The 24,812-nt window shown below is 41.3% G+C and overlaps 1 protein-coding gene across 2 annotated transcripts in view; it reads right to left on the bottom strand.

Annotated features, from left to right (window-relative positions):
* The window catches only part of COL8A1 (collagen type VIII alpha 1 chain), an 85,255-nt gene that overhangs the window by 6,545 nt on the left and 53,898 nt on the right, over window positions 1-24,812 (bottom strand). The window contains exon 3 of one of the 2 annotated variants that reach the window (XM_042867503.1): window positions 24,091-24,203. The exons of the other annotated variant lie outside the window; for it this stretch is intronic. The gene's annotated coding sequence lies outside the window, so the exon portion shown is untranslated. The remainder of the gene's footprint in view (window positions 1-24,090; window positions 24,204-24,812) is intronic. 2 annotated transcript variants of the gene reach the window in all.

The following is a 24,812-nucleotide window of genomic DNA, read 5'->3' as shown; positions in this document are numbered from 1 at the left end:
CTGCTGTCATTAAAACAACCAGCAGAACGTTAATATTTTCAGTAACGATCCTAAACAGGCAAAGCAAGCCACGGAAGTCAGAATGGAGGGCAAACAAGCCGAAGAAGAAGCGAAGTACAGGCGAACTAACGCTAGGTGGAGCGGGCGTCTCGCGGCTGCCCTCCGCGCTCTCTTCCCGCGCAGCAACGGCCGCGTGGCGAGGAAAGGGGAGCGCAGAGGCTTTGGGGTTGTGGTGCAGCTCAGTCCCAGGCGCCGTGCCGGCAGCTGAATGCTTTGGCCATGGGGCTTAGGCCGCGTGCAAGCCCAGCATGCACCGGGGAAGCGGCTGGGGCTCGTCTGGAAGCTTGAGCTGCACCCGTGGCCCAGAGAGACGTTCTTGGGGTAACGCCGGCTCAGTGTGCAGGGAGCACTCTGTGTTGCTGGAGAGCTGTGTCGAGGTCTGCTCTACTCGTGTGATGGGAAAATCGCCATGCGAGCTTTTGAAGAAAAGCAGTACAAGGTGCGGGATAATTTGAGACTGTTGTTGAAACCTGCAAGTATGAAGGGCAGGGCGGATTTGGAAGAAGGAGGTTATTAAATTAGTGTTTTGGCTACTTTGCTGTTCTGGTGGCCAATTTTTTTATTTTTTTCTTTCAAAAAAAAAAAAAAAAAAAAAGATGGTGGAATCAGTGGAGAGGGAAATAGGTAAAATTCCTTTGGACTTAATTTTTCTTTTTGTTCTTATTGCAAGATGTGGTTTTGGTGTGCAAGTGGGAGCCATTTGAAATAATTGAAGTAAATTCTTATGGGGAGGCACCAGTCCACAGTGTAGAGGGAACTGAACCTCTCTGCTTGCCATACCTGGCCACACCAAACCTCTCGCAGTGCACCTGCAGGCACGACTGCGCACACATGAGGTGCTTTTATGTGCCCGCGTGCGTGGAAATTCTGAGGGCAATCCAGCCAGAGCTTTGATGGATAGGAAGGCTCCAGAAATGAGGTGACCTCATTACATCTGTGTTTCCTTTCAAGTCTTTTTGACTCATCGTAACCAAAACAGCGTGGCTTGGAAATGACAGATTGTTTCTTATCTATTGACTTTGGCTGGGGCCAGTGGCTGTGGAGTGGAAAGTAGGGGGTGTATTTACTGAGTGACCTTGGGCCCAATGGGCCTTGGCTGACATTGCTGTGGGAGGAGGTCAGTGTCTCCCGGGCAGCCTCACGCATGCTGTTGGGGTCTTGGATCCACTGCAGGAACCTGGGAAGGGGCAGTGCTGGTTGATGGCCATGCAGCTCCCACAGGAGAAAGGGTCAGGCAAAATTAGCCTCGATGAGCATGATGAAACCGTGTGTTTGACTGCTACTGCAAAATGCCTCTCAGCTGCTAGGAAGCTATTAGAGTCTTTAAGTACCTAGAAGCTGCTGAAGACCTTGTCTTGGTTTTTAGGTAAGTGTGTAGATCCTAACTGTTGGTTAGGTCCATTGGAGCTTATGAATAGCAAAAGGAGATTTTGACAGCAGCAGCACAGTTTAAGGACAATATCAGAGACAGGAAGAAAAAAATGCATGCTGAAGATGCAGCCAAAGTGTAGGGTTCTCCACACCCTTCACCCATATCAGCAATTTTGGGATGACCTCCAAACACAGTATGATCCAATGTGCTTTCAAAATTATCTGTCAGCAGAGTGATAAGCTGACTTTGGAAAGGGATTTTCCTGGGCTAGTAGAATGTGTCTACATGTTTATGGCAAGTGAATCCGTGTGTGCATGCACATTTAGAGAAGCCAAAGACTTGAAGTAAGCAAAAATTTGCCTAAACTGTTTGAATGTCTGAAGAAAGAGGGAGAAAAAGCTGCTGCGTCCCATGCACAGCCAAGCATATGTCTGCCTCTCTAACAGATGCAGTCAGGGACATCATTTTGCTCCTGTCATTCAGATTGTAAATATTTTGCTTTACCTAGGGTGGGGCAAGCAACTGGAAGGCAAAGGAAAATTATCCCAAGCCACAATGTTTAACTGCTTGTGTGTGAATGCATGTGGATCAATCTGTGGGTGAGGGAGTCCATGGAAAAAAAATGCATTTTTACAGGCAAAGCTCAAGTGAGAACATTTCTCAAGAATCTCTTTGGTAGAGCTTTTCTCCTGAGAAAGCTGGGGACCTCCCTTAGGCTGTTTGTGTTTGTCAGCAGAAACCGAAGACAAAACAAAATGTACCAGCACTCATAATTCTTATATTAGTGTGAAGAAATAATGGCTGTTTAGCTTAATTGGGTGAAGAATGTATGGAAAGAGTGATGCCCGTCTAGACTTGAAATCATAGGTGGTCTTGCAAAGAGTGGAAATCAGACCTTGATTAGTCATTTGTTACAGGCAAATGACTGCTTTGCAATCAATTTTTGGGTTACATATAATTTACCAGTGTCTCACGATTTGTAGGACATTTGCCCAAAGGCTAGTTCTACTGTTTTAAATTGCCAAGATACTGCTTTTGAGCTGCTGGGTTTCTCAAAACTGCACGAGACATGAGGAGTGTATCACAGTGACCTGAACTCTTCTGCCCTCAGGTCCTTTCCGTGGGGGAGCTGCGGGGACCTGCTCCCCACTGCACCAAGGGCATGGGCTGTCTGTGCTCAGATTGCCATGTGGACATGACTGCTGGAAAACTCACAAAGGAGGAGGCGTCCTGATGTCTCTGCGTGGTTTGCACCCAGAGGAGAGCTACCAAAAATATTTGTTGCCAAAAAGCTACATTCTCTACAGTGTTTTTGGCTTGAGATCAAGAATGGTTAGGAACTTGTAGCTACTTTAGGATTATCCTTGATAACTTATCACATTACAAAATATTTACAGTGGTGTACTCAGGGATGGCTCCTGTCTTGGGAACTGGGAGTTCCAGTCCCACCTGGGGCCTCCTGAACCTCACTCAAGTCTCTCCCTGTCTACAGAGGAACTCAGGGACAGCAGAAAGCCACAGAAGCAGCCATTAACATGCTTCAGAGTGAGGAGTAGCACAGCTGTGTGGCAGGGTGCTGGCAGGTTCAGAGGCATGGCAGCCCTCCCCAAGGACCCCCCTGGCTCCCAGCTCAGAGGCAGAGGTAAGTGGCAGCTGGTGCTGAGCCAAAAAGAGGCTCGCTACAGGTGGTAGCCATTTGCTTTCTGTTTTCATTTCTGGTGTTACATCAGTAACAAAAAAAACCTATACTGCTACCATGTTGTGTGACTTTGTTCCTTAAACCTCTGGGTTACACCTGTGAGCACCTGGATACCTCCACCTAGCTAGCTTTCTTCTGAGAAACGCATCACAAAGTGACAAGAGCAGCCATCAGAGCTTTAGATAGGGTGATTGCTCAGTACCAGGGAGTGGCTGAGGTGACTGCCAGTGGGACGTGCCTTTATTTATGAAGAGTCGAGTACATGGGGTCCTCATTCTTGGAAGCATCATGGCAACCTGTACGTGATTTGAGCAGTGTCCTTCCTAGCACATTGATGTCTGCAGTTTTCAGACTTGATTTCAAAACCTAATCTCAGATAAAATTAATCTGCATCATTAGTCCTTAGTGCCTTTGAGGAGTAATTTGTCCATCACTGAATACTTTCTGAAGGGATTTGGGGATGCACTGTACTGCACAGAGGTTGAATTTTAGTGACGACTTGTATTTTCAGGGGCAGGAAAGACTGACAGCCTTCTGCTTGCCAAATAATTTTGTTTGCTTAGTGCTTAGGATGCCATAATATGTGCTTTACCATTCGAAGGTGAAGCACTTCTCTGCCTTTCTGTGCCAAACAATGTTTAATGTCATTTGGACAGATGTTTTCACATTTGCAATCAAACTAATTAAACCTCTAATTTAAAGTTTCTTTTTGAATGTTCAGTCACAACCCACATGTAAACAGGAAGTAAGGGCAACAAAATGCAGCTTGGCACAAAAATTCCCCTCAAACCTCCAGAACATCAATTTAGACTCGCTCTACCAATTTAATCTTAAACCTTATTTTTGGCAATAGAGAGAATAAGGGAGGTGGGGAAGTGACCCCATCCATTGTGCTGCCAGGAGGAAATAGATCTTTTGTGCCAGGCTTGGAGTATCCTGCACCATTTTGCTTCTGACAATGCTTGGTGTTACTGGGGACAACGCCTGGTTCTTGTGGGTGAAGAGTTTACCTTGCTGAAGGGCCTGAGTACTCAGCAGGGAAGACCAATCATAGCAAACTGGTGTTTGTTGAATGTAGTACTGTATTTTTGTCCCCCGTGAGATTCCCCCACAAAGATCAGGTTTGTTTCTTTTTTGCCTCCCTCCTTTTCACTGCCCCCTCTGAGGAGTCAAAATAGTGTTGAGTGTTTGTGCTCTGTTAGGGTAACTGAGAAACAGCTATTGTTCAGTACGTTCAAAATAAATTAAATCATTTTGCTGAAGGTCTGCGAACTGCAGCTGATTACCATGTGGTATTTAGTAAATCTAGGACAGTCATACCACGGATTGTCACAATAAACATTTTTAAATGCACACATGCATAAACTTGCTGTGAGTGGGGAATACTCAATACGTGGCAGATGCTATTTCTGTCTTTTTAAATCAAAATGATGCCTGAAGTTGCTTTCCTGGAGAAGCGTGAAAACATCTCAGTAAATGGCTTAATCTTAATAACAGATAATCATCTATAAGCTGCCTTTTGCTTCATGGCAATTACATGATCTTTTCTCTCAGTGCCTGGGGATATTTCCATTTATTCATTTGTAAATCCATTTCCAAAGATGAAGCAACCATTCTGCTCCAATCTTCTTCCAAGCAGATTTGTGCATGTGCTCAGCCTGCATAGTGAGCTGGCTGTCTGGATGGAAATGGCACCCTTTAAGTGACCCCTTTCCTACTTTCAAACAACTTACATTCATGTGTGTGTGTCTGTAGCTACATACATATTTGCCTACCTGCAGATAGTTCTGTGTGCACTGTGTGTGAAAGCACGTCCTGTGATTGGAAGCAGCAGATGGGAAGGGGAAGCGAGGCTGTGTAGACCTAACTGTACTGTCCTCAGTCTTCTCTGTATACCTGGAGAGAGGACCAACTTAGGGGAATGTTAGCATAACAGCATGTGACTGTAATTATGGGATTAGTATTAATTATGAGTTGGATTTAGCAAAGACCTGCCTTTGAATACATTTTCCTGCCGTGCATCATGTGCTTGAATCCTCTGTCTAATGCTCTCTTCTGGGCCATTTGCCTGCAGTCTTGGTCAGATGGCTTCGATGGAGACACCTTCAATACTGGCCAGGCCATTGCCCCATACGGCAGCCACACACACATAGTGATCAAATCCCAGTGCTGTCTGTGTGCTGATCAGCTCTGGTAACCTTCCTGGTGCAGTGCCCAACCTGGGCTGCATCTCACACCATAACTGGCTACAAAGCATTACTGGCCACAAAACAATCTGGCTTTTAAGCTGCTCTTAGTTTTACTCCATCCCTCATGAGGTTGTGCTAATAACATGCAGGGAAAGTTCCCCAAATTGTGGTTATCTGCAAGGTGTTTCTTAGTATTTCAGTGTTTTAATACAAGACAATCTCTCTAGCAGTCCTGCTGTAAATTGTACTCACTGTAATAGGTGAAAGAGTTTTGCAGTTTGGTGCCTTTCTGTTCAGCCAGCTGCAGCTGATAGGGCTCCAACAGGTGCCCCAGCTGAGCTAACTGCAGATCTGATGCCAGTCCTATTCTGAGGGCTGGTTCTGAAGTGAAGGGGTGAATTGTCCCATTGCATCAGGTGTGTGAGTAGGCAGAATGGAAGCAGGAGGCTGCTGCCAGCTCTGGCAATTAAATTGAACTAAATGTGACCTGAATCTTCACCCAAATATAAAAGGCAAAGAGTCTCAGGGATATCTGCTGGTTTTACTCTCAGAGAACTTTTACTAATGGAAGTATTGTACTAAAAGTAGGAAAATCAAAATACATTCTTTGTGGAGGTGCATTGATTCCTAGAGAGGCCAGCAAGGCTCAGCTCAGGCCACATGCATATATAACATAGACTGGTTCAAGATTTTCTCTCGTGACTCTGAGAAGACTGCTTAGAGGGGTAGCCTGTTACAAGCTGGCAGCTCTCAGTGCATTTAGGAAAGCCTGTCTGTATGTGTAAAAAATGGGGTGTGGTTTAGTCTCTGTTATCAGTGACAAAATGGGTTTCTTATAAGTTTAGGCCTGTAACTCTCCTCCCCTTCTCTTTTTTGGTGTCGCACGTTGATGCTGATTAAGTTTGAGTGTTTTTCAGTGGTCCAAATAGGCGTCATTAACCCCTAAAAAGGTGTCAACATCATGAAATCTCACTGAGTGTCTAATTCTGGGTACAATCTTTTTTGAATGAAGCCTTGAAGGCCAACTATATCCCAGGCTATATCCCAGCAAGAAGAGGGAGGTGACTGTCCCCCTGTGCTCAGCTTTTGTGAGATCCCATCTGCAGCACTGCATCCAGGCTTGGGGCCTCCAGTACAGGAAGGGTATGGAACTCTTAGGGCAGGTCCAGAGGAGGGCCACTAAGATGATCAGAGGGCTGGAGCACCTCTCCTGTGAGGGAAGCTGGAGGGAAATGGGATTGTTTAGCTTGGAAAAGGGAAGGCTTAGGGGAGACTTCATTGTGATCTTCCAGTACTTGAAGGGAGCGTATAAACAGGAGGGGGAATGGCTGTTTATGAGGGTAGATAACAACAGGATAAGAGGGAATGGTTTTAAACTGAGACGGGACGTTTAGCTTAGATATTAGGAGGAAGTTTTTCACTCAGAGGGTGGTGATGCACTGAACAGGTTGCCCAAGGAGGCTGTGGATGCCCCATCCCTGGAGGCATTCAAGGCCAGGCTGGATGTGGCTCTGGGCAGCCTGGCCTGCTGGTTGGTGACCCTGCACATAGCAGCGGGTTGAAACCAGATGATCACTGTGGACCTTTTCAACCCAGGCCATTCTATGACTCTTTATTACAGAGAAACTTCATTTGATGTGTTTCTTCCCACTGATTGTACTGTAGTTTTTGCAGCCTGCATTTACTATAACAGTTCTGGAGTTCTTGAACTCTAAAGTCAAAAATCTGTGCAGGACTGAAGTATTTGGCTTGATTCATCTGAAGCAATTTATTGTTCTCTGTGACTCCTGTTGCAATCCTGTGGCCTTACACTGCCTTCTTGCCATAAAGTATGCTTGACTGCTCCTTTTGAAACTAACAACGCACAGCACTGCCTATTCACTTTCCCACTTTGATGGTATACAAAATCTGTTTTCTTAGCTTTTGCCCTCATGCTTTTCCATATTTTTTTCTTTCTAAGTAAATTCAGAAGGGTTTGGAGACTCCATTTTGGAGATAAGTTGTTACCATTTGTAGTATTTCCCTTTGCTCTGCTTTGATAAGCCTGTTATGGGAAAGATCAGCTCTTCTCCCCCTTTTTTTTTTTTTTGTCGTGTTCTGACTTTACAGCACTTTGGAACCCCACAGTCCCAGTCCAAGGGAGATATGAAAACATATATATGAAAGAAATGTCTGTAAAATATTTTTCTTGAAAAAAGCCTCCTTTCTGTTAGAGGACTTTTATTGGGAAGTTATTTGCCACTGAAAGATTCCTGCCCTTTGCCTACTTTCCCTACCTTTGCTTAAACAGTGGAAGAAGTAATCTTGCCTTAGAAGGTTAAGCATACAAGACTATGCCACTCAGATAAAAATCAGTGAAGGTTGTTTAAAAATTATTTAGCAACAAAAATTTCCCTATTTTATTGTCAAATGCTGCAGATATTGTCATATTTGTTAGGACATGCTGATCTCAGTCATGACCTGACACTGCTTCATTCCCACAAATCAAACAGATGTTATTCCATAATCCTACTCCCTACATAAGCAAGTCTTATTTTCATTCTTACGTGTCTAGATGAAGGACTAAGATGACAATAACCACAACTAAGCACTCATTCAGTTGAAATGCTTTAAAAACTGGGCTGTTTATTCTCTTTTTCGTTTTAAACACTGTTTTTTGGGCCGAATGTGTGGGCTAACATAAAACTGGGAGTTGCTGGATGGTTGACTGGTGGATCTACCAGTGCATATTTCTTCCTAACATGGTTCTCTGGATGCCAGCTCTATCAAAAGCTCTAACATACATCTCTGCACTGCCGTCCTGGCTGAACTATGCACTGGCCTTACGTTGCACCACAGGAGGTTCAGGTTGGATGTTAGGAAACGTTTCTTCTCAGCAAGAATGGTGAGGCATTGACAGAGGCTGCCCAGGGAGATGGTGGAATCACCATCCCTGGAAATGTTCAGGAGCCGTGTAGCTGTGGCACTGAGGGATGTGGTTAGTGGATGTGGTGGGGATGGGCTGGTGACTAAACTTGATCTGTGTCAGTCTTTTCTAACCTTAATGATTCTGTGATTCTGTACATCCCTATACCACTTCAAACAGATTTGCCTATAAGGGCCATCATCAAAAAACTATGAACCTGTTTTGAAACACTCAGCATAGGTTTGCTTCAGTGAATGCTGACTGTAAGTGTTTATCAGGTCTGTCAAAAGAAAAATAATAGTTCTGAAAAACACATACACATGCAGAGCTCTCCTTCACCCCAAATTGGACAAATTTATTCTGGATCCATGAAAATATATGTCTGTGCAAAATAAGGAATTAATCGACTTAGAGTCAGATTCTCTTCTCATGGAAACAAATATATTGTGTCCCCTCAACTTAAATTGCTTTGGATTTGACCCCTAAAATGCTACAAGATAGTATTTATTTCCTGTATGCAATCCAGTGTGCTGTGGTTCAAAGGACTTGAAATTACTGTATCTATCACCTTGGAATAACCCAACCAAAAGCCAAGGGAGATCAAAGCCAAGCACTGGAGACTAAATACTATCACTTGCTTAAATCTCACAACGTTGCTCCAAGAGAAACAATACAGAATGTTCAGCATAACCGTTTGGACTCGTGATTGGTAACTGTGATACTAGTTAAAATGAAAGGTCATAAAAAATGTCTGCAATAGGAACTGGCACTTGCATTTCATGAGTACCATGGCCAGGATGGAGGACTGCACTGATGGTGGCAGGCTGAAGAACCTGATGCTACTAAACTTCTCCTCTAGAGCCAGTGGGGGCACCAGCCTCATGTTGGATGCTGACAGCATTACAAAGCAGAGGTGGGGTTGGAACTATGCAGGAAAATAGGATTGAAGGGAGGAATTAAACCCTTTAGTCCATAGATGAAATTCAAATCTCTGATCAGAGACTGATTAGCTGTTGCCAAAGCTTCGAGACAAACTCTCTTGTGTCTTTGGTCCTCCGTGGCCTCCTGAACACCACTGCAGCTCACCATCACCTGCAGCTGGCTGGCTGGGTAGTGCCTCAGGGTAGAAAATGCGTGTGTTGGTGCCCTTTGTTGAAAGATAGAATTAAACCCCTCTGCTGCAGCCTGAGCAAGCGTGTGCTTGAGCTGCTGATGGCACCTCATGGTTTGAAGGAAAAATTTGGCATCCACTTTTGAAAGAGGACTATGGGCTATGCATATGGAGGGACTTGAGCCCATGTGCAACCTTCACCAGAAGGCTCCTAAAACCACAAGAGAGCTAGGATTTAGGATGAAGTGCAATCTTCAGCTTTTCCTATTTGGCTGCCTTAGGCAGCTCTTCAAACAGTGGCTTTTGTGAATCCCCCTCTGAGGCACTTAACTCCTTTTCGCACATGCACGGAGTCCAGGCATCTAATTCAGGCATGTGGACTCCATTACAGGGCCAGATGCAAACATCCCTTCGTGGATTAGGATCTGAAAGATTTTAAATCCCACGTTGTCAATCAACTAAGGCGTCTTTTTTCCCTGCCTGGTCCTCTTGTTTTAAAATCTGGATTTTTTTTCAGGCAGATACCTATTTCTTTAATTCATCTTGTATATTATTTAAAGGAATGGTTAAAGCATGTGCTAGCTCTTCCAGGGGTGATGCAGTTAACATAACAAAGACAGACTACAGAAGATCTACAGTTACAGAAATCATTGCACCTCAGTAAAAATCCTATTCTTCCCCACAAACTTTTTCCATCAGATTCTTACTGCTGAGCGCTGGAGCAAAAGATTCACAGCAACCTCCAGGCCATGGCTTAACCAAATCCAAAATAAGTCCAGTAGGCAAATATTTCACTTGCAGGGAGGCAGCATTGGTTCTCCAAACAACGGAGTGTGGCTGTCAGCAGTCTTACAGGGACAGCTGGTTTGTTTTTGACTGTGGCATGGGGTATCCAGTCTAAGTTCGGTTTTTTGCTAGGTTGAGAAACTTGCTCAGATTTTCAGATGTTAGCAGAAATCATTAATAGAAATACTTCTAAGGTACTTTGTGGAAGACTCGTGTAACTGTACAAGAACAATAGGTGCCATGAAGTACATAATTGTAGTCCATAGGCTTGGAGTTTGGTTAGAGAGCTGCTTTCTTAGGGCTGAGTTTTTTATCAAATTTACAAATTTTCCAATAAATTCAATAAAAGAATTGACAGGTTGGTTAGATCTTATAGGACTGAACTCAGCAGAACCGTACTCACAGGCTGTGCTAATAGTTATCCAGGTACTGGTGTTTCCCAAATATGTATTTGCAGCTTTGTGAACCCTAGAAACCTTTGGCAAGAAGTAGAGTGAAATCTGGCCTGTGTGTAGAGCAGCATTACTTTGTTGCTAAAGTAATACTGGATGGCAAAATGCTTCTAGCTGAGGCAACCCTTAACAGTGTCTGGGGATGAAAGTCCCTGCCTGTAAATGCATGTGTGTATGCATAAAGATGAAAAGCGGTTAGAACAATACAACAACAACAACAACAACAACAACAATAATAATAATAATAATAAAACTAAACTGAACACCAGAACCTCCAAAGTCAGCTTTGCTAGTATTACTGCATCTTTCCGTTGTGTAGCATAACCATATTGCAGCACTGGCTGGCTGCAACCTGAAGAATGCCTGAAGGAAAGCTGGGCTGAGATCTGAGGGACAGAGGTGAAGTCATTTCTGAGCTCCTGGTGGTTTTGCTGAACTGTGCTTGCAGCTGAGGGGCAATCTAATCTCTTTCCTCTGAGAGCTCCTAGGTAGTGAGGGATTGCGGGCATCCCTATTTGCAGTGGATAGCTCTTTCTGTTTTCATCAGAGTTTTTTGAATGTAATGTTTCAGAGAGAGGATGGAAGGCAGAATTATAGTTTAGAGTTTTTCATCCCTTAAAACATTGTATGCAAAATGTACAAACTAGTGATAGAAGGCAATGCTGTTGCTTTTAAATGCAGATTTGGAAGGATCTGTAGAAGAAAGAAGTATGCTTCTCTTTTTCTTCTTTTTACCCTCAAGAGAAACCAGTCATCAAAATTGCCAAGAAAGTAAAGAAACGCATACACACAAAAACAGCCAAACAAAAGTCCCCCAGATTCAGCATGCAGTATCTCATATTTTTTGTCAGTTTTATTTTTGCCTATTCAGGCTCTGGACTTGATTTTCTCCTAATGTGCCCTTGTACAAAACTCATAAATCACCTTTGGTAACTGCAGTTAACTTTTTCCCTGCCTCTCCTTTTCCCGAATTCCTTGTTTTATCTCTCTTTTATCTATGACTAATAGCTACACCTAGTTTCATCCTGACTTGTACTTGTATGTATTCCCCAAAGAAGGCAGTCTCCTAACACTGGTCAGTCAAAAATAATTTCCTTTTTTGATATAATATTAATGATTAGGTGCTGTTGGGCCTTCAGTTTGTAACAAAGTCCTTATCTTTATTAAATTTGACACTTACAATAAACTTGTCTTCAAAAGACTGAAACATGATAAATGATCCAGAGTGGAATTTGTGCTTTTTTCCTCTTCCTTCCACTTGCAGTAATCAGTATACTGAGACCACACAACGCTATTCTACATTCACAGTATATTGATAAATGGCAGAAGAGAAGATAAACCTACTTATCTTTCCTTTGGAAATGCAAACTTATTAACACAGTATTGTTGAAGAACTTTCCTGGCTAGTAGTCCTGGCTTGTGTCTTATCAGTTCCCATGCATCAAGTACATTGGTAAATATGTATATGTATATATAAATACATATAAATGTGTGTTAAAAAAAAAGAGGAATAAGATTTCCTAGAGTTCAGTAATTTATGCCTCTACAACAGTAAAGCAAACCCCATATGAAAACATAATTACAAAATTACATTTTTATTTAATTACATTAATTTATTTAATTACATTACAAAATCTGTAACAGATTTTTCTCAAGTGACTTGATTAATCACTTCCATGTGGCAGCTAGCAACATTAGAAGCTTGTGAAATTCAGCAGCCAGGGAACTGGTCACTTGTGCAGATTGGCAAGTTGACATTTATAGACAACCCCATTATTTTTTTAATGTGAGCTATAACTTGTATCAAACTCGATAGTTTTTAGATATTTTCATATGGCCCTCAAACTATACACTTAAATACCCAGGGCAGTTAGCCATGCATTTCACCATAGCTTGTCTTTCTTGATCAAGCAAAACTACAACGAGAAATTTGCTCAATTAGGAACTGAAGAATTTGGCTGTTTTACTAAATTCTTGGCAGTAGGCAAAATCTGGCCTTTCCAACAATAAGTGCCAGTGCAAAATATTTTGGCGAGGAACAAATGTTGAATTAGATCTACAAAATTCCCATTTTCAGGCAGTAAAATAGGAATCACTCTGGTTTAAATTAGCTAAAGGACTCCCAGACCCCAGTCTACTGTTGCGCAGTGAACAGGTATCCACTTCTGGCCCTTGCTTTATGGTGGCATGTTGATTGCAGAGAGGTAATTCCTGCATACATGCAGAATAACCAACATCACTGAATCCGGATATTTCCCTAGATTAATTTACTGATAGTGATGATATTATGCCAATTATGATACTTAACTGAATCATGAATCATAGAATCATAGAACCAATCATAGAATCATAAAATCCTAGAATGGCCCTGGTTGGAAAGGACCTCATGGATCATCACCCCCCCCACCACAGACAAGGCCACCAAAATCCACATTTAATACTATACCAGGCTGCCCAGGGCCCCATCCAACCTGGCCTTGATGTTGGATCAATTGGATGTCACAGATGAACGTTATTTGTCTAGTGTCTCTGAGCTAAAAGAAAAACTTCCTAAGATAGAAGAGTTGCAAGATAAGTGGAGGAAAGCCTTCCCTTTGATCTTCCTTCCTTCCTTCCTGTCTTCCTGTCTTTCTGTCTTTCTTTTTTAAGGAAGTATTTTTTCTTCTTATCATTTGTTGCATCTATTCAAAACTATCCCAAAATCTTCCTGGAAACAGGGCTGAAGATGTCATGAGAACAGACATTATTTCACATATCTGGTATCTTTTATTATTATTATTTTTTTACTGGCAATGAAGGTCCCCTTTAATTAAATGAAAGCAGTCTTTTACTGTCTGTTGATGTACAATCCTACAGGCAGTAGGAGAAGGAGGGAACAAAATGTAAAGTAAACCTATAAATTCAATTAAAATGCATACTTATGTTCAGACTTGACTATTGTTTTACAAGGAACTCCCTAGAAAACGAGTGCATGGATCCCATTTCCTGCAGGAGTTTGCTTAAAGCACTCATGGAACTGATGCACCGTACTTCAAAGATTTCTAGTTTAGCAAGGAACAGGGCTGTAAATGTTCTGCCCGTATCATTCACCATGGCTTTGCTGATGCTGTCAGCCAGCCCACTTCATACCTGCGGAAGGGACTACTTCTCTTTGGCCTGCTAGAGAGCTCTGCAGGCCAAGTGTCAACACTGCAATCAGCTCTATAAATCTAGATTATTTGTGCTGGAATTTCTTTTGCCATTGTGATGAAGAAATTATTGAGTTGCAGGACTCCACCAGTACATATGAAGCTCATTGAATCTTATTCTCTAACGAAAGCATTATTTCGTAAATGGAAAAAAAGTATAAATGTAAGCAGATACATGTGGTTTTGATATTTGGACCCATTTAATTATATCATTAGTTTTGCCAAATAACATGACACGGACAAGTTAGATGTTAGTCTTTTTTATAATTTAACCCAAGTGATCACGTATATTGTGTGCTGGCTACGCACAGTATTGTGTTTGATCATTGTCCAACCCAAGAAAATTGGTGCATGAGGGGACCAAGGTCTTTGAAACGTGTTGAACTCATTACAAAGGCACTTCAAACTTACTCATTGTTCAGTCTTGTTCACTCTTGGTGATGATGCCTCACTGACTGAAAGCAATAAAGCAATCGTCCTAAATTGAGTTAGTTTGGAAGGAAATGCAGTGGTGCCACACTTTTCCCTTGTAATATAATATAGAAGATTCTTAATGAAGTTAGAAGGCTACCATGTTCTAAAACACACATCCATAGCCTTGCTCAGCTGTGTCCTGCCAAAGCACAACTGTAGAAATGAGCTGAGGTGGCAGAGTTCAGGTCCTGAAAAGCCAATTTGTTTTTGTGTTTCTTTTTTTACTTCAAGTATAACACAGCTGCTATCCCTGAATGTGAGGCTGATGCTCTGAATCAAAATGGTGAAACAAGCACATGCTGAGTCTTCTGACTCTTTGTTTCCAACAGTGGGAAAGAGGGGAAGGGATTAGAAAATGATAATTTAAAACTATGATAATTGTTGCTGTCTCCTAATAGGAAAAACTGCCCCTTGAAAAGTAAGTAAATGCCTGATTGTTATTTTTTTTCCCTCTGAACTCTTAAAGACAGACTTAGATGTGCCAGAATCTCTGGAAAAGACAAAAGGTGGATTATAAACTGTCTAATATTGCTGAATTAGAGAATGGGTTGACCCCTGCCTCTGGGAAAAATGACTACACAGGACTTGACTCCTATTTGCTTGGTCACATCACAGCACAATGGCACGGGTGGCAAAACTCTGGCTGTGAGCCCCAGGCTGATCTGTCCAGACACCATTGCTCAAGCTGGCGACTCAGACTGTAACACAACTAGAGGATTTAAAGTATATGTGTAAGGCTGTTCAAAACTACCTCTCTGATCCTGGGCAAGTTGCTCAGAGTATCATTTTTTAATTTAATTATGGAAAAGGCAGACCTAACCCACCAGCCTCCACTCTGTCTGCATGTGTATATACATTGCCTGGTATTTATCTCCAGTTCTGACTTTTTTTGCATGGTCCAACCTGTACTGAACATCAGGGTGCTGCAACCTGGCTGCCTGGTGGTACCCATGCTACTTGTTTTAGAATTGAACTTAAGCTTTGATACCTCTTCAATATGCTGTAGATTCTCCTGGGCTGCAGTACGAGTATTGCCATATGTTCTGTGGCAATATTCTCCCGTTCCTCATTTGCAGAATGGTTCTGACACTCTTTACTTACTCTGAAAAGCATTTTAATGAGAACTAGAGTGATTAATCAGCCTTTTCTTATCATTCTCTTGTTTGCCTGCGTCTAACACGTTTATGCAGAGAAGAAACTTGTGTTGGCAGTAAGCTCGTTCATATACTACATTGTTTCTTGGTCTCTGTGAACCTTTGACTTGAAATAAAACCACACAGAAACCACAAGCCACATTTGATGAGCAGACACATTGATTCAGGTTCTCTTCAGGGCTATGAGACCTGAAAGTATAAAGTTCCTCAAAATATATTTGTCAAGAAGATGAGCGTTCAAGATAAACAATGTAGTAGAGGCCAAAAGAGAAATTAAAACAGGACATTCCACCCATATGGCTTGCTTAAACAAAGTCAGATGGATTTGTCTCTTGGTATCCCAGGACTGGAGCTGCTTTTAAAGTTCAATTTTATTTCATACTAGATGCTGCATTTTTGCTGCCTTTTTTCTAGCCTTACTACTGTATGTGCCATATTGTCATATTGCATATTCTATTTGGTTCATGCAAACTGGACACTGTATTTGCAGTTAATATGGACCTGTAGGTGCTAGCCATGGTTTTCCTTAAACCCTCACTGTATTGCTCAGGTTCTATATGCTATTGCTGCTTCTGCATTCATTGACTGGTCTGGGTAAATGCAATTGTTTTTATGCTCCCAGCCCTCACCACGAGCACTCCCCTTGTGCCTTTAATTACATTGGCTTTCAGGATTGTTTGCCTTTGCTGTCTTAAAGGGACACATTTCTTTGTCTCCATGTTATCATTTATCCTGGGTTGGATCATTGTATGTTTTGGAGCCTCCTGAAATTGTCTTGCTTTTGTACATTAACTATTAACTCTGGCTTTAAAGCCATGAAAGTAAGTTTTTAATTATTATTTTTTTTTTTTTTTAAGCAGAAATGAGCCATTTGATCTTTTTCCAGAAATGCTTGAGTCCCATCTGGCTGCCCCCACCTCAAAGCTCAGCTGTTTGCTATGCATTAAGGGCAAGGTAGTGCTAATGAAAGTGAAAGAGTGAAAAAAGAGCTAAAAGGGATGGTGGAAAGGGGCCTCTGCAAGCAGTGGAAAGGTTGGCACTTGCACAGTTGTCCAAAGGGTATGCTGTTATTCCTAAGGACAAGGTACTGTGTCTACAGCTGTCATTTGATGCATTTTTCTTTTTGGCACCACAGCCACAGGCTGGTGTACAGCTAGGCTCAAAGCAATACCGGATGGAGCAGCTCAGAGACAGCCAGTTGGTGTGAGCAGTGTTGCCTTTGTAAGCCTTGCATCGAGTTCTATTTGATTCCCTGTGGCAATCTTTAGAAGATGAAATGGAATTGATGTTTGAAACTCATTTTTTATGATTTCTCTAATGCAGGTTCAGATACAGTCACCATAACTAATCTGTGGCAGTAATCAGAGGATCAGATGTTTATGAATCCTTATTTGTAACCAAGATAAAAAAATGGATAGTTAGCAAATATGCTTATAATATCAAGCGCAGTGAATCTCAAATGCTTCAGCAGTGCATCTGAAGGTCAAATGCTTCTAATCAATGTGTACATATTTAGCTACTGCTGTGTACTACTGCCAGTTTGAATCTTTGCTGGAGGAAGCTTTGATCAGTATCGGAAATGCAGCTGCTTTTCCTGGGGAGTCAAAGCTCTGAGAGCTCAGATGGCTCCTTACTGAAGCTGCCCCTTGGTGGCGTGAGCGATCCACTCGAGCACAGGTACAGCCCTGGCAGTTGCATGACATTATTTTTAAAGCAAAATAATAAAGACGTGTTCTCCTAATTGTCCTTTATTTGGGTGCTACTGGTGTCATGGCTACATCTTCACATAGTGTTTGCTGGGATGCAGCTGTGTTATACTGCCTTCAAGCCAGAACTATCATGTTATGATTAATGAGAGACAGCTACTTCAAAACAGCATATTCCTGGCGTTGGCCAGGGCAAAGCTGAGCCTTAACAAATAGAGAGTCATAGAATCGTTTAGGTTGGAAAAGATCCTCAAGACCATCAGGTCAAACCACCAACATAACATTGCCAAGCCCATCACTAAATTGTGTCCCTTAGTGCCACGTCTGTGTGTCTCTTAAATACCTCCAGGGATCATGACTCCACCATTTCTCTGGGCAGCCCTTGCTAATGCCTGACCACCCTTTCTATAAAGAAATTCTTCCTAATGTCTCATCTAAACCTTCCCTGTGGCAACCTGAGATAATTTCCTTACATCCTATCACTTGTTACCTGAGAAAAGAGATAGACTCATTTTTCCCTTTCAGTCCCTTCTGGCTTTCTGTCTTTTAGTCTTTGTTTAGTTTTTCAGACACTATCTCTTGTTCATCAGAAGGCAAGGGGCTTTGTTTTCTATCTAACCCAGAAGTGGATTGTGGTGGAATGTGCTCTGCTTTGAGCTGGAAGAAAGTGTTGAACAGCAACCCTTTGATCTTAATCTTTTCACATTTAGGGAAGAAAGAAAATGAATTTTGAGAGTGTCTGTGGTTCCTTTGCAGTTATACTTCCTATTTAGGAGTTATATTCATTCCTGTCTAGGTTTAAGCACACATAAAAGGGTGTTTGTATACTGCCCTTGACCGTGGTAGGAGGAGGCAACGTTATGCTGTGTGTTTAGGTGTTTATTCTGCTTCATTCCCTATTACTAAATCTAACGGCAAAATTCTTGATCTGTAGGTAGAAAGTGAGGGAGGAGAGGAAATAAAAAAGAAGGGGAAGTCAAGGAAAAGGGCCTGGAGAGATCTTCTACATTTAGCTTCTCACAGCCATTGAACACTTGTGTGGCAGTACTGCTCTTGTAAGCCATGTGGAAGAAACAACTGGTGCAGTGAAGAAAATCCAGTGAAGGAAATCGACAGTGAAGGAAATCAACAACAAAATATGGTTTGGACTGTGTTTAGTAGCAGCTAGAACAGTTTTTCCTGAGCTTGCAGGAAAAGGTTCTCAGAGCAGCCAGGCAGCTGGGGCTGGAAGCAGGTCTCCCCTAATGCTGTCAGCAATGGCAGGGAAACCCCCAGGTGCCTCTCTGCACCTGTAGGCACAACAAAGGCTCGAGTGGTTGGCTTTTGTAACGTGCACAGCAACATCCCACTGTATAATTGCTAAGATTCATGTGGGGTTACAAAGATAGGGACACAAAGTAAAAGTCTCTTTGAAAGGCTGAATGAACGTACTGTACAAAAAATTGAGCCAATACAGTATTGCCTACTGTCCTGTTTTTACTATTTAATCCTATTTGCTCTCCTAAGGTATCTCTGGATATTCCATTGCCCACGAGATGAACTCAAAAACGGGATGAATATAATTTTTTTTTTTCTAATTTGTTGCTTCAGCAATGCAGGGCTGAGATGACGGAAGGAGCAGTTCTACAAAAAAGCAGTGATTGCACTCAATTCCTAGCTACAGAGGAAGAGTAGTAAAACTCTTCTTTAGTCTTCTGAGGTTACGTACCTCCAGCAAAACAGACTTCACTTCATTAAAGTTTAATTGAGACCAGGAAATAAAAATGTCACCTATTAGTATTTCACAGGCCAGAGCTAAGCTTTTCCTACAGGAGATGTTGTTATATGTGACAAAACCCAAAAGAGAATGAATTGGGGCAAAAATTATAGAATACATTGGACTCCTCCAAGTCTTCTTTGTTTCAGTTACAGACTGTAGAAGGTTTCTCATAAAGCATTTGACACTGTAATGTGACCATGCACTGGGTGAAAGAAGAGGAATATCACCTTTTAAGAGTTAACATTTTCCGACTCTTCTTCCCCATGCTAAATTCAATACTGCATTTAGAACTGCGGGCCACTTGGATTAACTGAAGCAGGGTAAGCTCTTTAGATTATCAAATGTCACATGAAAAAAGACCAGGAAATCTGGGAATGAGTATGTGTTAATGCCTTACTAGGGTGGCATGTCCTCAAATAATAGTAGACAGAGCTTCCCGTGTTCTTTCAGGCTGAGCTGAGATGCCAAGTGTACAGAATTGGAAGCTGTCTATCAGGGTGGTTATTTGTTTGGTTTGTTTTTTTTTTTTTCTTTTTTTTCATTTGCTTGATACAGACAGCAGAGACAAAATACCAAAAATGCCTGAAATCCTTATGACCTTCCACTGCAAACTGAGAACTTTGTCCAGTAAGCTCAAATTTCTATTTACTCTGTCAGCACTGTCTCCACACTGTTGCTTTTTTTCTGTCTTCCCAGTTTATCATGTGCTGGGAGACAGCTTCACGGGCACTGGGCAGGAGGGGGAGCCTGAGCACATTCCAAATCCCTTGCAGGTTCAAAATACTAAGTCTCTGTGCTGTGGGTTGCTTAAAAATACCCATAGTGCAAGCAAGTCAGCATGCAAGCAAGTATTCTGCAGCCATCAGCTGGCATGGCTCACATTTCCATGTTGTGTGCTGATGCCATAGTGCTCCCTAGCTGGCCCCATTTACACTGTCTCCCATTTATGCCAGAAATACTCAGGCTACTATGGAGTAAATGGTCCAGAAATGTGTCCAGTAAACTCCTGCGTCAGCTTCTCAACTAAAACATCCCTGATTTCAGCATTGTGCTCTGGTATTCCTCCATTCCTGGTAAAGTAGAAAGTGTTACTATGGAATACTGCTATGACCTATAATATTAGACACTGTGTATCTATTGCAATTCAGAAAAGATAAGGATACCCATAACCTTTTATTGAAATAAAACCCAGCAGCTACACTGAACTCCTTTGAAACTAAACAGAAAATTGAAGTGTACAGCAAGTATTTTAGCTGACGATTCACTTACCAACCTGATGTATCTGTGAGCTAACTACTAACTGGGTATTCTTTGTGACTGTATTTCAAGTTTTACTTTGTACTGTGGTAGTGTTCTCTGAACTTTGCAAGGCAAAATTACTGCATCTAAACCCTCTGGGTCTAGAAAAAAGGACAAAAATGCGACATTTCTGGAGAGACTCATGCACAGAAAATGCATTGGTGTTTCCTAAAGAAACTCGGCGAGTCCAGAAGGAATTGATGCTTTGACCAATCATGCTAATGAGGCTTTTGAAAGAAGGAGGTGTGCTTAGCGCTACTTATCTCTGGACATAGAATCTATGGGAAAACATGTGGAATATGTTTGCAACGTGATGACTGCAGCTATATGTTCTATATGTTGGTGTTACTGAACTATCTGTTATCAAACCACACACTTCAGCACATAGGAGGATTTATGCTTACTGCAAAGCCCATTAAAAGACTTGCAGATTCCCAAATCAGACAGACATGTTGCCTTCTGTATCTTGCTGTTATCAGGATAAAAAATGTGCCTTTTTTCTGGCTAAGCACATTGATTTGGCTGATTCTCCTCACATGGCAAAGAGGCAACAAAACATTAATGGCAAGTTTGTCTCCACGGACCAGAAGTCAGCTTGTCCGTGTGTGCACATGTGAGGTGGGCTGGGGAGATGGGCCTGGAATGGCAGAGAATTTGCAGAGCAGCTGGTCCTATGGGCTCTGCTTTGCACAGCCTGGGATCATAAACGTATCATCATGGTTGCTAACAGCAAGCAGGAGGTATCTGTGGAATCACCTGAAATGGAATGATTTGTGGAGGCAAGTTCATCTCGTCATTTTTCTGTGCTCACAGTACCAGAGCTTATTGTGTCAGTTATCACTACTAAAGCCCAAAAGAAGCCCCTCTTCTTCAAAATGCAGACAAAAGCAACCCTTGAATATATGCACAATAATGTTTGGATTAGTTAAAGAAACCACATTTGCCAATAGGAAAAGAGAAGGAAATTTCTAAGCTATTGAATAACACTGCTATGCTTGGAAGAGATTTTTTCTTTTGTAATTCCCTTTTAATTTCCTCCCATCAGAACTGCTGGGAGCAATCTGAAGCTAGGTTTTCTGGAGTGACAAAAGGAGCTGGGCCACTGACTTCTGTTGAAAAATCAATGGACCTGAAAATGTAAGATAACATTTTCATAAACGCATGAAGGATTTGAGGTTTAAATTCCTTAAAACTCTCTAGGACTTCCAACTCCCCAAGTCAGACAGGGAAAAGGATGATCAGCAAACTAATCCTTATTAGCACATATGTGGAGATTGCATGGAGGAACATGGAGCACAAGAAAATGAGGAGGAATCTGAGGACACAGAAGAAGATGGTGTTCATAAGATTTAAACATGGAAGTGTAAAAGGCAACAGGAGAAAGGACAAAGAGAAAGAACTTCAAAATATAAAAACTGAGATGTTAATTTCAATCACTTAGATTTTCCTTTGATTTCAAGATCAGACCTCAGTAAGACCACATAAAATTGAATAACTTCATCATCTGACTCAGTGCCTACAAATTCAGCACAATGCATTTCTTCAGTCTCCTTCTTGATCAGATTATGAAGTGTCTGAAGTTAAACTAAACTATGCATTCTGGTAACCTTTCAGAATAGTTTTATTTTCTTCATTTCAATTGTCTTTTTTCAATTTAAAAATATTATTCAAATACCACATTTGGATGGGTAGTGACTACCATGACACTGTGTAGAAAACCAAAGCAATTTGAAGCGAGCTAGACATTCTGAGTGCATTTTTAAAATACCTTATTGCTTAAATAAAATAAACTTAAATCCCTTAGTCTAGCAATTACTTTCAGATGTCTGATTGTTTATTTTTGAAGAACTGTCATATCAGCCATATAGAACTGGCAAGCCCCAGTTTTATATGTTCACAAGCTTTCTCTAACAGCTGCTCCCTGCCTTACATTGGGAACTACGTACTCATCTTCATTGTCTCTTGTATTTATCTTAATTTTGCTGCATTTTGTTTTATTGGAGGAAAAACTTAGCAGAGCTGTTTGTGGCAGGGTTTAGTTACAGGAAACCCAAAAGCTAAGCCCCAGTTTCAGCTGAGACAATTAGACTGTTGATTTTGGTAGGAGCTCAGGACTTCTATTGGACCCAAATGCCTTTCAAGTCTAATTGCCAGTTGATGCTCAAGTCTGAAAATTTTCTGTATTCTCACTACAGATCTGGGGCTTTGTTTCCTTTCAATGTGAGGGATATTTCTATCCAGATCTGAATGTTTTGCTGAAATTCTTCTCTATTCACTGGAATAGATTAAAAAGAAAAGAAGAAGGAAATTACATTTTCCAGAACTTTCAACCTTTCCCTAGTTCTCTCTTTTTTTAATTCTCTATGCCTTGAAATCTCTGTGGTGTAGAGGATGGTATTTTTTTTGTTTTCTGAAAGCAATTTTGCCATGCATGAAAAGTAGCACGTACTAATTTGCAATGACTAAGTTAACCATTGCTTTTTACTGCCTGGTACATATATTTAGTAGCCCATATTCCTATTTCACCAGCTGTAGGAGAAGGATTCTGATGTAGTGAACAAATTGTACATTTTTAAAAGTGATCAATATGATAATATAATGCTGGATAATTTCTCTCTTAACCTTTGAAGTAAACTAGTAATAAAGGCAGTTTTCTCACAGAATGTTTTAATCAGCTGCTACATAACCCTCACAACCAAGTTATCAAAATCTACTGCCATTCTTGGATGGATGTTTTATTGCTACGTGGATTGGGCTCTAAAACTTTCTTATAGATGCTCTGGGACAATTTAAATACTAGCAGGAAAGTATTTTGTACTCTATAACATTTGTGGGTTGGAGCCTTGGGCTGTATGGTTTCTTTTTTTTTCTCCTTTTTTCTTTTTTTTTATGTATTATACCAGTTTAGCACCTTGCCTAGGGCCGGTCCCAGGATCCTCACCACATGGTGCGGATCCCATGGCCGGCTCCAAGAGCTGTCAGGCACCTGGCATTGGACAGCCTGGCCCTGGGCCAGCCCACCCCAGTGGCTGGAGAGGCCATGTTCGTATGGACCCATGCGTTTCCTTTCAGACATACCCTGCAGGATTACTCTGCAAGACAGACAAACGACAGAACGAGGCGCTCATCTTCCCAAGGAGGCATTCAAAATGTCTGAGTAACTTTTGTGATTAATTCTTAGCTTTTGGATGCTTTTAATTAGCCATCTATAAACCAAAACAGAGCTCAGGACACTACTGCAATGTAATTTGTTAAGCAATAATGCATTTTTTCTTCCAAAAGTCACACTTGATAACAAACAATAGTCATAGGCTTAAGATGACTGTGGATACTATGAGCTAATGTCTAGTTGTCAGAAACTTTTCCATTAGGCTTAAAATGATGTTTAACATACTCCTCCCGTTATTGAGCTAAACGACACATTGTATTAAACACGGATTTCCAAATGAAATGCTGTTTGTCTTCGCATACACATACGTAAAGATGCAGACACATGTACATACGTATTTTGGATATCAAAAGTATACCAGTAGCATAGTTCACCCTATTCCCAAGACAGAATGTTTTCTTGCCATCACCTTTTAATTAAACCCATTCTTAATCTTAATTGACTGTAAAACAATTTTAAACAAAGTTCTTTAAACACAAAATGCCAAAATTACATGTTCTTTCCTATTAAACTTCAGAGAATGTCTGAAAGAGTAGATCTTTTAATTATCTAGGAAAAAAACATGCTGCTGACGATAATCACCAAAATATGCGTATCATATATTTTTCTACTTAAAATTCAAAACCTTTGGTTTATAACAAACATTTGAGTAATTTATCAAATCCTACTTCATGCTAGCTTTAAGTCAACTTCAGTTTTAAGCCTTTGCGCTTTGGTTTTGGCATTATGCACAACTCATTCAGCATTTCAAAGCTGTATATACTTACATTCAGATTTCAGGAAAGGGCAGAAGGACAGGTTGTTTGCTTTTCACTGTAAGAGACCTAGATTTCCTGTTTGTGTAAGGCCCGTTGTTATTTTGTTGATTTTAAGATGGTCCCTAGAGGGAAAAGAAAGCTTATAAGAAATGTAGGAGCACACTGGCCTTCTTTTGCAGAAATACTGAGGAATTTTGCCCAAGATTTTTAAACATAGCGGCTTAGCATGGTCTCTTAATTCCATATTCAGACTTCTTAATTCAAGATCTGCTGTTCAGAAGTATGACAACCTGGCAGTTCATTCACTTTAGGAAGCCTTTTAAGTGCTTGCAAAAACTGATGTAGCAATTTGAATATAGAATGAAAATTCTAATGTTAGATATTCTTGTTGGCAATTCTGTAATAAATCAAAGCTTGGGTCTGGACTTCAGGAAAAGTTCCTTGAGTCTTGTTTCCACCCTTCTGAAGTGTAACTTTTACAGATTATTAGGTACAAAATTATCCATTTGAAGGATTGCTGAAAAACATTTACTTATTCTCATCTTTCTCCATGTGTATTTCCCCCACAAAAATGTACGTACAAATAATGTCTTGCAGTCATTGACCCCTGAGAGGCTTGGACTGATAGGAAGTGCTTGGGACCGCCATACACACTCCTAAGCATCACTGTACTCGAAATGTAAAGGTGTTAACAAGTGAAGCCGCAGGCAATACTAGCATCCTACATAAAA

This window comes from Lagopus leucura, unplaced genomic scaffold (genome assembly GCF_019238085.1).
Source record: "Lagopus leucura isolate 7727_CA_CO unplaced genomic scaffold, USGS_WTPT01 Super-Scaffold_100001, whole genome shotgun sequence".
NCBI lineage: Eukaryota > Metazoa > Chordata > Aves > Galliformes > Phasianidae > Lagopus > Lagopus leucura.
The sequence above is the reverse complement of the archived record's forward strand: the minus strand, read 5'-3'. Positions and strand labels throughout refer to the sequence as shown.